Genomic DNA, 14,986 nt, shown 5'->3' with positions numbered 1-14,986 from the left:
GCAAAGTCGCCAAAAGCGTTGAAATCACTAGAGGCTTCTAACCTAAGCTCTGCTGCTGGTCAACAAGAGTGGCTAAGGCTAGTCAGTGATTGTTTTTGATCTGGAGACGTGTCATCCTCTGATGACAGCGACAGCAGTGACAGCCCTGTGGTATTTATCGTGTATGGATGTGAGTGAGTGCAATTATTCTGTGAGTGTATTTATCTGCAAGGAGAATCCATTACAATGTGTTTCATTTATTTTAACCTAATATTTAACTGTTGGTATCTCCGTTATAAATGTGTTAAACTGTTATTGTCAACTAGCCTACACAAAGATATGATTGCATAGGCTAACATTATTTTGTTCTCTGTTTCCTTGTCTCTCTGCCTCTCTCAATTTCTCTCTCTCTCTCTCTCTCTCTCTCTCTCTCTCTCTCTCTCTCTCTCTCTCACACTCACACACACACAAACACACACACACACACACACACACACACACAGACACACACACACCCCCACACACACCCTCTCTCTCAAGGAAAACTGTAGCACCTCTGTTCAATCTTTCTGATTTTAGTAAATGTTTGTAAAAGTGCCTTTTAAATTATTTATTAAAATAAAAACTTTAAAATAATTTGAGCTTCAGCCTGGTTTAATAGCATATATTAATGTCTTTGGTCAAATTAAGCTGTACAATAAATAGTGTATCCCTTTAAATGCAATGGATTTTGAAAGATATCAACAAAAAACGGGCAAAAAACTTTAAAAGCGATTTTCTCAGGTTTTCAATTGTAAAAAGAGGACAGATGACCATAATTCAAATGTGTATATCTTTACAACCATTCAAGGTATGACTTTGACTAGGATATCATTTGAAAGCTTATGGTCTCCTCTTTCCATTAATACCAAAATCTCAATTTTTAAATTTGGGTCACTGTGACTCATTTTGCTGGATCAGGTCACATATTGGTCTCACCGAGCCGGACAACTTTCTAATTTACAGTTATTAGCTCAGAGCAAAAGGAAGTCAGATATTTTGGTTTGAATGTGGATTTTTTGGATATTTCAGACTCGTGAGTTTTTAGCTACTCTTCCTAAATGGTTTATTTTATTCACACCAAACTTTTTCAAAATGATGAAAATACATTAAAGATGCTAAATTGTGAACGGATATTAAACATCTCAAACGGTTTTGCTATAGTGAGGGACTAAAGTAATGTACAAAAAGGAAACTAAAAGCCTCATCTTCTAAAAATGTAATTAAAAACCATTTATTTCTATATAAAAGTATACAAATATCACAACTAAACCCATTTTATTCTTTTTTTTTTTCAATTTAATAATTATTTATAAGTTTAAAAATAGTAATTGTACTATTTAGTCACATAAAAGTCAAGTCATACATAGGGCTATACTGCCCTCTTGTGTTCAAAATCAGGTAGGCCTATTGTATCTACATAAAAATATACTAGGTTTGTGACGGTGAGAATATTTTACCACCGGTTAATCGACGTGTGACACCGCTGGGGGCTTTTGAATCGCCAACTTAAAAACGAAAGTAAAATATGTTCGTCCGCACTGACATTGATAGTGGTTGAGCGGGCGTTTCAAATGAATTCCTATGGAAGTAGGAATTAACTGAAAAACGTTCACTCTGTTCTGCTCGTTCCTCGCCGTGGATGCGCACCATTATGAATGCCCGTGCAGCCATGAGCATTTTAGTTTCATTTTAAAATTAGCGCCTTTCGGGGGGTGGATTGCTTGAAATTATTTTACAAAAGCACAATGTTGTGTTTTATTGCGACTGTACACAAATATAAGTTAACACTTTGCAGTTTGAATGTCGTACTGTATAATGACGGAGTATGTTTTTATGTGTCCACTGTTCAATCGCGCCCACGCCACACACACACACACACACACACACACACACACACACACACACGGTTTACTATCTTTGTGGGGACTCTCCATAGACTTAATGGCTTTTATACTGTACAAACTGTATATTCTATCTCCTCACACTAACCCTACCCCTAAACCTACCTATCCCAGAAAACTTTCTGCATTTTTACATTTCCAAAAAAACTCATTCTGTATGATTTATAAGCTTGTTTACCCATGGGGACCTCTATTTAGGTCCCCACTGTGACACGAGTCCCCATGAGTCTGTGTGCATTCAGGTTGAAGTCATAGAAAAACATGAACACACACACACACACACACACACACACACACACACACACACACACACATTCCAGCATTGCAATCTTGACATCGCAGCCTGTTCATTATAGCCTTAATAAAATATAATAATAAAATAGTTAACCTAACATATAAAAATTACACTGCTCTAAATAGTCAGTAGTACCATCCGTACATTCTCAGTAAGCACCGCTCCACTGTGATGTTTCAAGCACATTTTTGCGCGTGTGAAGAGGATGATTTTTTCCGTCGATATTGGAACACGAGTAAAGAACAAAGCCTATAATAAAGAATAGTTTAGCATCCAAATACTTCGCACATGTTGAAACATTTTGATTCTAATGAGAGGGTTACGTGAGCCCAACACTGCTTACTTTCATTTTTATTTTTACATTAAATTTAAAGGAATTGTTGTGGAATATTTTGAGTGTATCATAAAAACAGAATAAGGTAAGTCAAGTAATATTTTCTGTCTTATATATATATATATAAATATAGCTGCGAGCAGCGATGAAGGGCCAAAGCTGGCGGTACCGCCACCCCGGTGCCTTTAGGTAACTAAAGGCACCAGGGTTGTGGTGCCACCGGCTTGGGCCCGTAATCGCTGCTCGCAGCTATATTTATTTTTTTTTTCTATTATTTTTCTTTTGCCTTTTTGCCACTTTTGGGGCCCTTAACATGCTCAAAAACTCTTGAATTTTTGCACACGGGTCAGAACCCGCGGCCATCAGGACCGGACTGAAGCTGGTACCCGGGCGTGGCAGGGGGGCTCGACAGCGCCCCCTGGAATGGTGTCCGAAAACTTGGTCCATAAATCAAACACACTTGCATGTAATAATATGAAACTCAGTACACATATAGATCTCATCGGGCCGAACAACTTTCGTGCTCTAAGTTTTACAAAAGCCCAACAGGAAGTCAACTATTATGGGTTGTTTGAAAAACGCATCCTCTGGACTTTGAAATACTCCTCCTAGAAAATTCGTCCAATCGCCTCCAAACTCGGTCAGCATGAATTCAAGACATTGAGGATGCTAAATTGCGGACGGATTTTTGATATCTCGAACGGTTTGGCCGTGGCGAGGAAACAAATTTATGGCGAATAAGGGACACAGGAAGTGTGTTATAACTTCTGCATACGTTAACTGATCTTGATTAAACTTCAGCAGTGTGTTCGTTGTAAGAGGCCGATCACATTGATGTGACTATTGTGAGTCAAAGTTATAGCGCCACCAACTGGCAGCAGGAAGTGTGTCACTTTCAAAATGCTTTGAAATCACTCTCTTATTTTTACATGATTTGCTTCAAACTTTATGTGTATGATGTAGACACACGGCAGATGTAGACCTGTGAAAGGATTATTGATATCTTAGATACTGTTGCCATGGCAACGCATCAAACTTTAATATTCTTTTTTGATGCTTTTGAGACTCTTAACATACTTGAAATTGCATGAAACTCGACAGACACATCACACTTATTATCCAGTAGACATGGGCAAAGTTTCAGAAACGGGCGTGGTGAGGGGCTCAGTAGCGCCACCTTTAGTCAAAAATGGGGGCTTAGTTTTACCTAGAATCACAAAACTTGGTATGTATATTGTTCTTATCGAGCCGGACAACTTTCTAATTTACACTTATTAGCTCAAAGCAACAGAAAGTCAGATATTTTGGTTTGAATGTGATTTTTTCTCTCTCTCTGTCTCTGAGTGTGTGAGGGGTGGGGGTGATTTGTCAGTTGAGTGAGATTTACTTTTTCATTTGTTTTTCAAGGTTTCTGGGGCTTTTGGGTCCCTAAACGTGCTCGAAAACTCTTGAAACTTTGCACACAGGTCAGAACCCGCGGCCATCAGGGCGGGGCTGAATCTGGTAGCCGGGCGTGGCAGGGGGGCTCAACAGCGCCCCCTTGAACGGGGTTCTAAAACTTGGTCCATATATCAAACACGCTTGCATGAATTAATTTGAAACTCGGTACACATATAGATCTCATCGGGCCGAACAACTTTCGTGCTCTAAGTTTTACGCCAGCCCAACAGGAAGTCGGCTATTTAGGGTTGTTTGGAAACGCTTGCTGTGGAATTTAATGTACTCCTCCTAGGAAATACATCGATTCGCCTCCAAACTCGGTCAGCGTGAAGTCAAGACATTGATGATGCTAAATTGCGGACGGATTTTTGATATCTCGAACGGTTTGGCTGTGGCGAGGAAACGAATTAATGGCGAGAAAAGAGAAAAACGAAGTGTTATAACTAATGCATACATTAACTGATCTTGATGAAACTTCAGCAGTTTGTTCATGGTAAGAGGCCGATCAGATGGATGTAACTATTGTGTGTCAAAGTTATAGCGCCACCAACTGGCAGCAGGAAATGTGTCACTTTCAAAATGCTTTTGACAAAAGTTGGGGGGGTTGTTTTACCTACAGTAGCACAACTCAGTACGTATGTTGATCTCATCGACCCGGACAACTTTCTAATTTAAAGTCATTAGCTCCGACCATCAGGAAGTCAGATATTTTGGTTTGAATGTGGATTTTTTGCAAAATCAGCCTCCAAAAGGCACTAAAAGCCTCAAATCTTCTAAAAATGTAATTTTATACCATTTATTTCTATATAAAAGTATACAAATATCACAACTAAACCCATTTTATTCTGTTTTTAAAAAGAATTTTATTCTAATTTTATTCTAAATTTTAAAACAGTAAAGTAAAAAAAAAATTCAAGTCATACATAGGGCTATACTGCCCTCTTGTGTCCAAAAGGACATCAAAATAATATATAAAACTTTTTACCAGCTAGGCCAATAATGTATTTAAATATACATTTATTAGGTATGTGTCTGAGGATATTTTCCCACCGGTTAATCGACGTGTGTGACACGAGCGGGTGCTTTTGTATCGCTAATATAAAAGTGAAAGAAAAATACGGACGTCCGCACGGACATTTATAATGGTGCACACACAAATCACACACACGTTGGAAGGAATTATGCTTTTAAACAACACTAAACCGCCATTAGATGTCGCCAAGTGACCGTCTTAATGAGCGAGTCATTGATTCATTCGTTCAAATGATTCGTAATCCATAACATACAGATCCATAAACATGGATCCATAAACATCCAATCCATAAACATAAACAGATGTTTATGGATTGATCATTCAATCTTTGAGTCAACCAATTCGTTCAAAATGCTGAATCATTCAGTTATGAGAAAACACGTTCCTGTGAGATGCGTTCTTCTGTGATCTTTGTTTAACTATTTCCGCTGCTGAAACAGAACAAAAACAGTCAATATTGCATCTAAAATGTAAATGACTTCATTTTAACTGTTAATAACCTGTTGTATGAAATCAATATCACAGTTTCAATAGTGATTGTATTCAGGAAAAGTTAGGTACGGAGAGCGAGCGATTTCAACGAAATCAGAACTAAACCCATTTTATTCTTTTATTATTATTATTATTATTCAATTTAAGAATTATGTTTGAGTTTAAAAAAAGCCAGAATGTTTTAGTCCAAAAAATAAATAAATCATGCCATGGATTGCTTGAAATTGAATTTTTTTATTATATTTATTTTTTCGTTTTGGCTTTGTTTATAGTTTATTTTTTATTTTTTATTCTTGTTCCGTTCTGAATATCATTACATTTAAAGGATTTGTTGTGGAATATTTTGAGTGTATCATAAAATCAGAATAATTCTCTCGATTTAGTGATCCCCTACTTATTATTTTATTTTATTTTTTCTTTGTTCTAATTAGGTCAGGCAAGTAAAATTATCTGTGTCTTGTCCCTTAAATTTATTTATATATATATGTGTGTATGTATGTATGTGTGTGTGTGTATATATATATATATATATATATATATATATATATGTGTGTGTGTGTATGTATATATATATATATATAAATATAAATATAGCTGCGAGCAGCGATGGAGGGCCAAAGCCGCCGGCACCGCCACCCTGGCACCAGGATTGCGGTGCCACCGGCTTGGGCCCGTAATCGCTGCTCGCAGCTATATTATATATTTTTTTTCTTTATTATTTTTTTTTCTGCCTTTTTGCCACTTTTGGGGCCCTTAACATGCTCAAAAACTCTTGAAATTTTGCACACACGTCAGAACCTGCGGCCATCAGGGCCGGACTGAAGCTGGTACCCGGGCGTGGCAGGGGGGGCTCGACAGCGCCCCCTGGAATGGTGTCGGAAAACTTGGTTCATAAATCAAACACGCTTGCATGTAATAATATGAAACTTGGTACACATATAGATCTCATCGGGCCGAACAACTTTCGTGCTCTAAGTTTTACAAAAGCCCAACAGGAAGTCGGTTTATTATACGTTGTTTGGAAAACGCATACAATGGAATGTGAAATACTCCTCCTAGGGAATTCATCCGATCGCCTCCAAACTCAGTGTGAATGAAGTCAAGACATTGAGGATGAATTCTTGCGAACGGATTTTTGATATCTCGAACGGTTTGCCCGTGGCGAGGAAATTAATTTATGGCGAACAATGGGACACAGGAAGTGTGTTATAACTTCTGCATACATTAACTGATCTTGATGAAACTTCAGCAGTGTGTTCGTGGTCAGAGCCCAATCACATGGATGTGACTATTGTGAGTCAAAGTTATAGCGCCACCAACTGGCAGCAGGACGTTTGTCACTTTCAAAATGCTTTGAAATCACTCTCTTATTTGTACCCGATTTGCTTCAAACTTTATGTGTATAATATAGACACACGGCAGATGTAGACCTGTGAAAAGATTATTGATGTCTTAGATACCGTTGCCATGGCAACGCATTGAACTTTAATATTCTTTTTTGATGCTTTTGAGACTCTTAGCATGCTTGAAATTGCATGAAACTCGACAGACACATCACATTTATTAGCCAGTAGACGTGCAAAGTTTCAGAAACGGGTGTGGTGGAATGGCTCAGTAGCGCCACCTTTTGACCAAAGTGGGGGGTTAGATTCATCTACAGCAACAAAACTCGGTATGTATATTGTTCTCATCAAGCCGGACAACTTTCTAATTTACAATCATTAGCTCTGACCAACAGGAAGTCAGATTTTTTGATTTGAATGTGGATTTTTCGGGAGAATTTTCTCTCTCTCTCTCTCTCTCTCTCTCTGTCTCTGTGTGTGTGAGGGGTGGGGGGGATTTTTCACCCTTGAACGGGGTCTGAAAACTTGGTCCATAGATCAAACACGCTTGCATTAATTAATATGAAACTCAGTACACGTATAGATCTCATCGGGCCGAAAAACTTTCCCTAGGTCAAGTTTTACGCCAGCCCAACAGGAAGTCAGCTATTATGGGTTGTTTGGAGAACACTTGCTCTGGAATTTGAAATAATCCTCCTAGGCAATTCTTTCACTTGCCACCAAACTCGGTCAGCATAAAGTAAAGACACTGAGGGTGCTAAATTGCGGACGGATTTTTGATATCTCAAACGGTTTGGCCGTGGCGAGGAAACGAATTTATGGCGAGAAAAGATAAAAACGAAGTGTTATAACTTCTGCATACATTAACTGATCTTGATGAAACTTCAGCAGTGTGTTCGTGGTAAGAGGCCGATCACTTGTATGTAACTATTGTGAGTCAAAGTTATAGCGCCACCAACTGGCAGCAGGAAGTGTGTCACTTTCTAAATGCTTTTGACAAAAGTGGGGGGGGGGGTTCATTTTAGGTACAGTCACAAAAATCAGTACGCATATTGGTCTCATCGAGTCGGACAATTTTCTAATTTACAGTCATTAGCTCCGAGCATCAAAAAGTCAGATATTTTGGTTTGAATGTGGATTTCTTTGCAAAATCAGCCTCTGAATTTTTACCCACTCCTCTTAAGTGGTTTATTTTATTCCCACCAAACTTTTTCAACATGATGAAAATACATTAAAGATGTTAACCTGTTAACCGTTGCCAGTGCGCTCGCGCACTGAAGCCTTTTTAAAAAAAAATTAATTCAAAGTTACTATCAGATTGAATGTTATACCTTGACAAACTATACATCATTAAAAAGATATAAGACTCAAGTTTCAGTATTTGACCACTATTGTATTCTGAGAAACTCAGTGACAGTTATGTCTTAATTTGTGTCAGGAGTTATGAAATGAAAAAATGAGTCGATACCTTTAATATGAATTATGTGCGTCAGCCTCTCCCATTCATAAAAAAACTCTGTGCTGTCGTCATGACAGCGCTTGACAAAACAACGTCCCTCAGGGCTTTAGCTCAAAAATGTGCAGATTTGGAGAAATATTGATAGATTCTCATAGATTTACATCATATTTCTATAGACAGGAATAATATTTATTGAATTTATACCCAAATGCGTCAATGTAATCTTTATGAGCATTTGGTACTCTGATTTACTGTGTTTTCAATTCATACCAATAGCCTGAGGGCGCTATATGCACAATAATATTCCATATATGGAACATGAAGAAGAGCCATGATCATGTGACATTCCAGGAAGCCTCGAACACACACACAGCTAACAGAAATCTCACTGTAACATGCAGATAAAGACGTTTTGAAGACAATAAACACGATTGCAATGATATCTGATTTGCCTGTGTTCTTCAAGCCATGCCAGGTATTTTCATAATAATAGATTATATTTATAATGTAATGCTAATCTATATAGACTTTATCATCGTGCAGAATACTATAAAATAATATATTTTCTGTCTGATTTTTTTATCTGAAGCCAAATTAGATCACAGAAGATTATTTAAAACACTCGACTTGCGTTATAAAGTAAGTTTGGAGCACAAACATGGTTTTAATCTCATTTATTGTCGTGTATTGATGGTGTGCTAAGCTAACATGCTGTAGTTATGCCAGTCTGGAGAGGTGTGAATGTGTGCATGGAGAGACTGGGACTGAATGGTCTCAGTTTGCACCACAAAACAATAGAGACAAAAGACTGAATGGATGCTTAGATGATGACTAAACATCAGTAGCATTTTAGCGTCTAATCAAAATAAAGTCATATGACATGATTTTGAAAAACATTGAACTAAATACAGAGTTTTAGACGTACCATCTCCAGATTTTACCTATAACATGGTCAGACATGTGGCTTTAGCTGTAGTGCATTTCTAGATTGCTACAGTGCCAACTTCAATTTTATTTTCATGAGGATGTTTCATAAAAATAAATTTCTAATAACTTTACAAAACTTTGAAGCTATTTATAACAATTTTTGTCATTATGACAATAATTAATTCTACATTTACAATAAACTGCCAGGTGTCAGCTTTCAAATGAGATCATACTTGTGCTTTTAGTACAAAGGGTTCATGAACTGTATCTGTTTCAGTTTGGGTACGTCATTTCTGGGGATTTTTCAAAAGTGGGGTTGCAGCTTAACAGGTTAATCAACGTGTGACACCGCTGGGGGCTTTTGAATCGCTAACTTAAAAAACTAAAGTAAAATATGTTCGCCCGCATTGACATGGATAATGGTGCAGAGCAGAGCGAGCGTTTTCAATGAATTCCTATGGAAGTAGGAATGAACTAAAAAATGTTGACTCTGTTCTGCTCATTCCTCACCATGGATGCGCACCGTTATGAATGCCCATGCAGCCGTGAGCATTTTAGTTTAATTTTTAAATTAGCGCAATTTCAGGGGCTGATTGCTTGATTTTATTTTACAAAAGCACAATGTTGTGTTTTATTTCGACTGTACATAAATATAACACTTTGCAGTTTGAATGATGTTATGGTTAGGGATATATATATATATATATATATATATTTTTTTTTTTTTTATATATATATATTTTTTTTTTTTAAGTGACAAGACAGAGAATATTACTGTCACGAACTGCTCAGAGACACGAAGTAGGAGATCCAAATGCAGCTTTAATTTGTGGGGCAATCCAGAGGCGTAATCCAATGTAAAGGCAAGGGTCATACACAGGCAGGCAGTCAAAACAAAGAAAGAAAGAAAGAAAAACAAAACAGGCAGGGATCAGAGGCAAGAGAGTAATCCAGGGAACAGGTCAAGATATCCAGAACCAAGAAACACGAAAACTAGGAGAATGCTCAGAAATGCAGTGTGACACAAACAAGACTTCGCGGTGAGTGAATGAATGAACATGGTATAAATAGACTGAGACTAACAGGATGAGACACAGGTGAATGCAATCAGTGAATGAGGTACAGGTGAATGTGATCAGTGATAAGTGATGATGAGTCCGGGCAGTGAGTTATGGGAAATGTAGTTTGTGAGTGATAATAGTCTTATGTGGAGTGCCCTCTGGTGGCTCTCAAGGGCACTCCAGCTGGTGACCGTTACAATTACTTGTCTGATATATGTATATATATATATATATATATATATATATATATAGATAGATAGATAGATAGATATAGATAGATATAGATATAGATATAGATATAGATATAGATATATAGATATAGATATAGATATAGATAGATAGATAGATAGATAGATAGATAAATATAGCTGCGAGCAGCGATGGAGGGCCCAAGCCAGTGACACCGGCTTGGGCCCGCAATCGCTGCTCGCAGATATATTTAGGGGCCAAGCACAGAAGGTATCTGTAGATTGTATCTGTTCCCGTTCTTATTATTCTTCCGATATATATAAAATACTATTTTTGTCAAAAATAAAGTCATCAACTAAGATGTTAGCTGTTCCAATGTTGGCTATATTCAAACTAATGAATACATATGATAATAGGCCTATAATCATTTTTTTACAAAGAAAAAGTACACTTGAAATATTGTTGAAATTGTAATTATTGTTGTAATTGCAACCTTTTTAATAAAATAGCAAAACATATTTACAAGATAGATGTAAGCAAAATCTTAAATGGTCAATATAAGTCTTCTTCTAAATATATCTTTTGTCCTTGCATTCATTCTTGGCTCAGTCAGTGTCACACCTGAATGAATGGCTCATTATGCAGAGTGGGTGGGACATTGTTTTCTCAGGTGTAAACCACTCCTCGTTCACGCCCCCCTCGCATATTGGCTTTCCAAGCAAAACCTGTCTTACACAATTTAAATCAATGTATTGTTTTATGTGAACGATAAAGCAAGACTATTTTCACATAATTTTGAAGCCAGAACTCGAAGCGACAACATCCATTTGTCAAAAGTCTTGTGGACACATATTTAGTATGAGTTTTGTGGTCTTATTTCAACAACTTTCATTTTTATTTTTTTCAATAACCACGCATAAACATTATTCTCTTAAAAATACAAACACCTTAGACCCCAGAGGGTTAAATACACAAATTTTGGTGTTTCTAAGTTCCCTCTAGCGCCACCACCTGTCCAAAGTTTCACTCATATTTTGCTAATAACTTTTGAGCCGTAAGGCCAATCAACAAAATTCTTTTTTCCTCTGATTCCTGAGCTCATGACGATTCGATTGCACCCTATGACGTCATTTTCCGTCATAAAAATATGGCTGCCATTTTTAATTTTCCCAAAAAGCTACTTTTTCGAACTCGTCCTAGACAGTTTGTCTGATTTGCACGAAAATTGAATCAGATCATCTACAGACCATGCCGACAAAAGTTATGGAATTCAAGTTGATTCGCTCAACCGTTGTTGATAAACCCACAAACAAATTTTACGTAGCAATTGCGAAAAAAGACATAAGGCTGTATCTCCGCAACGCTTTATCGGATTCAGACCAAACTTGGTACATGTTCTCACAAGCATGACCTGAGGCTACATGCTGCGTTTCGGCGCAGCGCCACCTACTGGTCCGGAGATATGAAAAATCGATATTTTTGCTTATAACTTCTGAACAGTTTGTCCAAAAATCATAAAATTGGTCTCGTTAGATTCAGGCTAACATGCTGAGTCAACTGATATCCAATTTTACCATATCGGCCATTTTGACTGTTGGCCATTTTGAATTTCGTGCTAAAATGCTGTATTTTATGAACGCATGAACAGATTGTTACGAAACTTGGTATGGGTCATCAGCACAATGTCCTGAAGGAGCGTGAGAAGTTTCGAAACAGCGCCACCTAGTGGTGAATTATTTTTTCCAAATGCTTATAACTTTGGGTGTGTTCGACTTATTTTCACGAGACTCATCTAATTAGACTCCTGAATCCTTGCCGAGTCCTACGATACCAAACATGCTAGGTTTTACCTTACGGTTTGTGTAGCGTTGTGATTTAGAGCTTAAAAAACATTTGGCTATATCTTCGAAACCGCTAGTCCGATCGAGACGAAACCATCGTCAGAAGTTTGGAAACATAGGTCAATTGCTATCTGCCAATGCCCAAATGCGAAAATATTGATAGTAAGGGGTAGTAAAATCCAATCAAAGTCATGTGTCAGTCATTTTTTACGTGTTTTTTCATATAAATGTCTATAACTCTGAAGTGAATTGAGATATTTTCACCAAAATTGACACACATATGTATGAGCTCACTATGAGGACACATAAAAAAAATGGTGGGACTGAGCCTCTTGGTGGCGCTATAATAGAACAAAACATGAAATTCCCATTGACTTCAATACAGTTTTGTGAAATAAAATGCTATACTAAACAAATGCATTGGTGTAATATTACGAAACTCAGAATGTGCCAACAACACCATCCCTTGAAGGTACTCAAAATATTTCGAGACAGCGCCACCTAGTGGTCAAAAGTTATAACAAAAATTCCAAAAAGGCTAATAACTTTTGAATACATCTGGCTATTGAAATGCCACTGGTCTTAATATATTCCTTGGGCCAAGCCGAGAACACAGATACCAAGTTTTCCTTATTTGGCCGAACTTCCTGTCCGTCATCTTGATTTTCATTCAAAACATACTTTTTCTAACTCCTCCTAGACCGTTTGTCCGATTTTCACCAAAATCGAATCGTATCATCTCCAGACTGTGCCGACTAAAAGTTATGGATTTCGTGTCGATAGACGAAACCGTTTTCGTATAGCGCAGCAGCAAATTTGAGGCATGATGCCAAAAGCACTATTCAGGCTTTATCTCTGCAATGCCTTGACATATTGACACCAAACTTTGTATGTGTCATTGTCACTTCACTCTGACTACATCACATCAGTTTTGTAACTGCGCCACCTATTGGTCGAAAGTGATAATCCATTAAATCATATTTTTATTTACTGTTTCTATGATTTTTCAGGCATTTTGCCTAAAATCCTTTTTAAATGTCTTTAATTGCTCATTGTTGCAGTTGGTCTGACACTTTCAGACATGTTGGCATGTCTTGTCATCTGATTGTGCTTGGCCCCGATAATTGCTGCTTGCAGCTATATTTATTATTATTCTTCTCCGAAGTTAATCGCATTTTTGAGGGCCTAAACATGCTCGAAAACTCACGAAACTTTGCACACGTGTCAGAACTGGCGAAAATTTACATCTGATATAGGTTTCAGAATTGGGCGGGGCAAAATGGCTTGATAGCACCACCTATAAAAGTTCAACGGAGTGCGCCTCCCGCTGTGTTCCACGTACGTGTACTAAATATGGTACATATATGTAATGACCTAATACCTACAAAAAAAGTCTCTTGGAGCGTAGCCCTAAGTCAGCCATTTTGAACTTCCTCTCAGATTTTTGTGCAGTTTTTGCTATTTTCAGGCCTCGTACTTTAACGAACTCCTCCTACAGTTTTAATCTGATCATCTTCAAATTTGGTGAGTGTAATCTTAAGGCCTTTGCGACGTTAAATTGTGAAGATCTTGAGTTTTCATCGAAGGGCGGGTCCTCGGCGGCCTGACAAATTTCGATGTTTCGCCATGAAACAGGAAGTTGCTTTAAGTCAGGCATGGAATGTCCAATCTGCCCCAAACTTCACACGTTTGATAAGAGTTCTGTCCTGAAGACATGACCATGCTCATATTCATTTATAGTCATAGCGCCACCTGCTGGCAACAGGAAGTGACATGTTTAACACTGTTGTGGACTCCTAATAACATATAAAAAAGTGCCAGCAAGTGCTAAACATGCTAACAACATACTAGAAACATGCTAAAATATGCTAGTAAACACTTAGCTAAGTGCTAAAGCATGCTATTACTGCAATTAAATAGGAATTTGCTGTAACTCAGGCATGGAATGTCCAATCTGCCCCAAACTTCACACGTTTGATAAGAGTCATGGCCTGAACACATCTACATGAGAATATTCAGTTATAGTAATAGCGCCACCTACTGGCAACAGGAAGTAACATGTTTAACACGTTGATGCTGTTCTAGCAACATGTTAAAAATGCCATTGAGTTCTAAACATGCTAGAAACATGTTAAAACATGCTAGCAATACTTAGCTAAGTGCTAAAGCATGCTAATTCAATGAAACAGGACATTGTTGTTACTCAAGAAGGCAATGTCCAATCTGCGCCAAACTTCACACGTTTGATAAGAGTCCTGCCCTGACCGCCGGACTCGCACGTCCTCCATGTCTGTAGTTTTTTTAAACACTTTTCACTCGTGTTTGTAGTTCTAACCGAATCCTCGTCCAACACGCGATGGGTTGTGGGCAATATTAGACGTTAGAGTGCGCATCGATCTGCACTTCGGATTCTGTCCAGAAATAGTAGACCATCCAGGTATCTCTGGAACACTTATTTCAACATACTACGATTTGGGACATACTAATTCTGTCTTCGAATACTATTTAGGACGGATAGTATGCAAATTGGGACGCAGCAATAGTAAAATATGCCATTGAGTATTAAACATGTTAGAAACATGCTAAAGCATGCTAGCAATACTTAGCTAAGTGCTAAAGCATGCTATTAATGCCATGAAACAGGAAGTTG

Source organism: Squalius cephalus (assembly GCF_949319135.1).
Source record: "Squalius cephalus genome assembly, contig: scaffold_67, whole genome shotgun sequence".
Lineage (NCBI taxonomy): Eukaryota > Metazoa > Chordata > Actinopteri > Cypriniformes > Leuciscidae > Squalius > Squalius cephalus.
The sequence above is the reverse complement of the archived record's forward strand: the minus strand, read 5'-3'. Positions refer to the sequence as shown.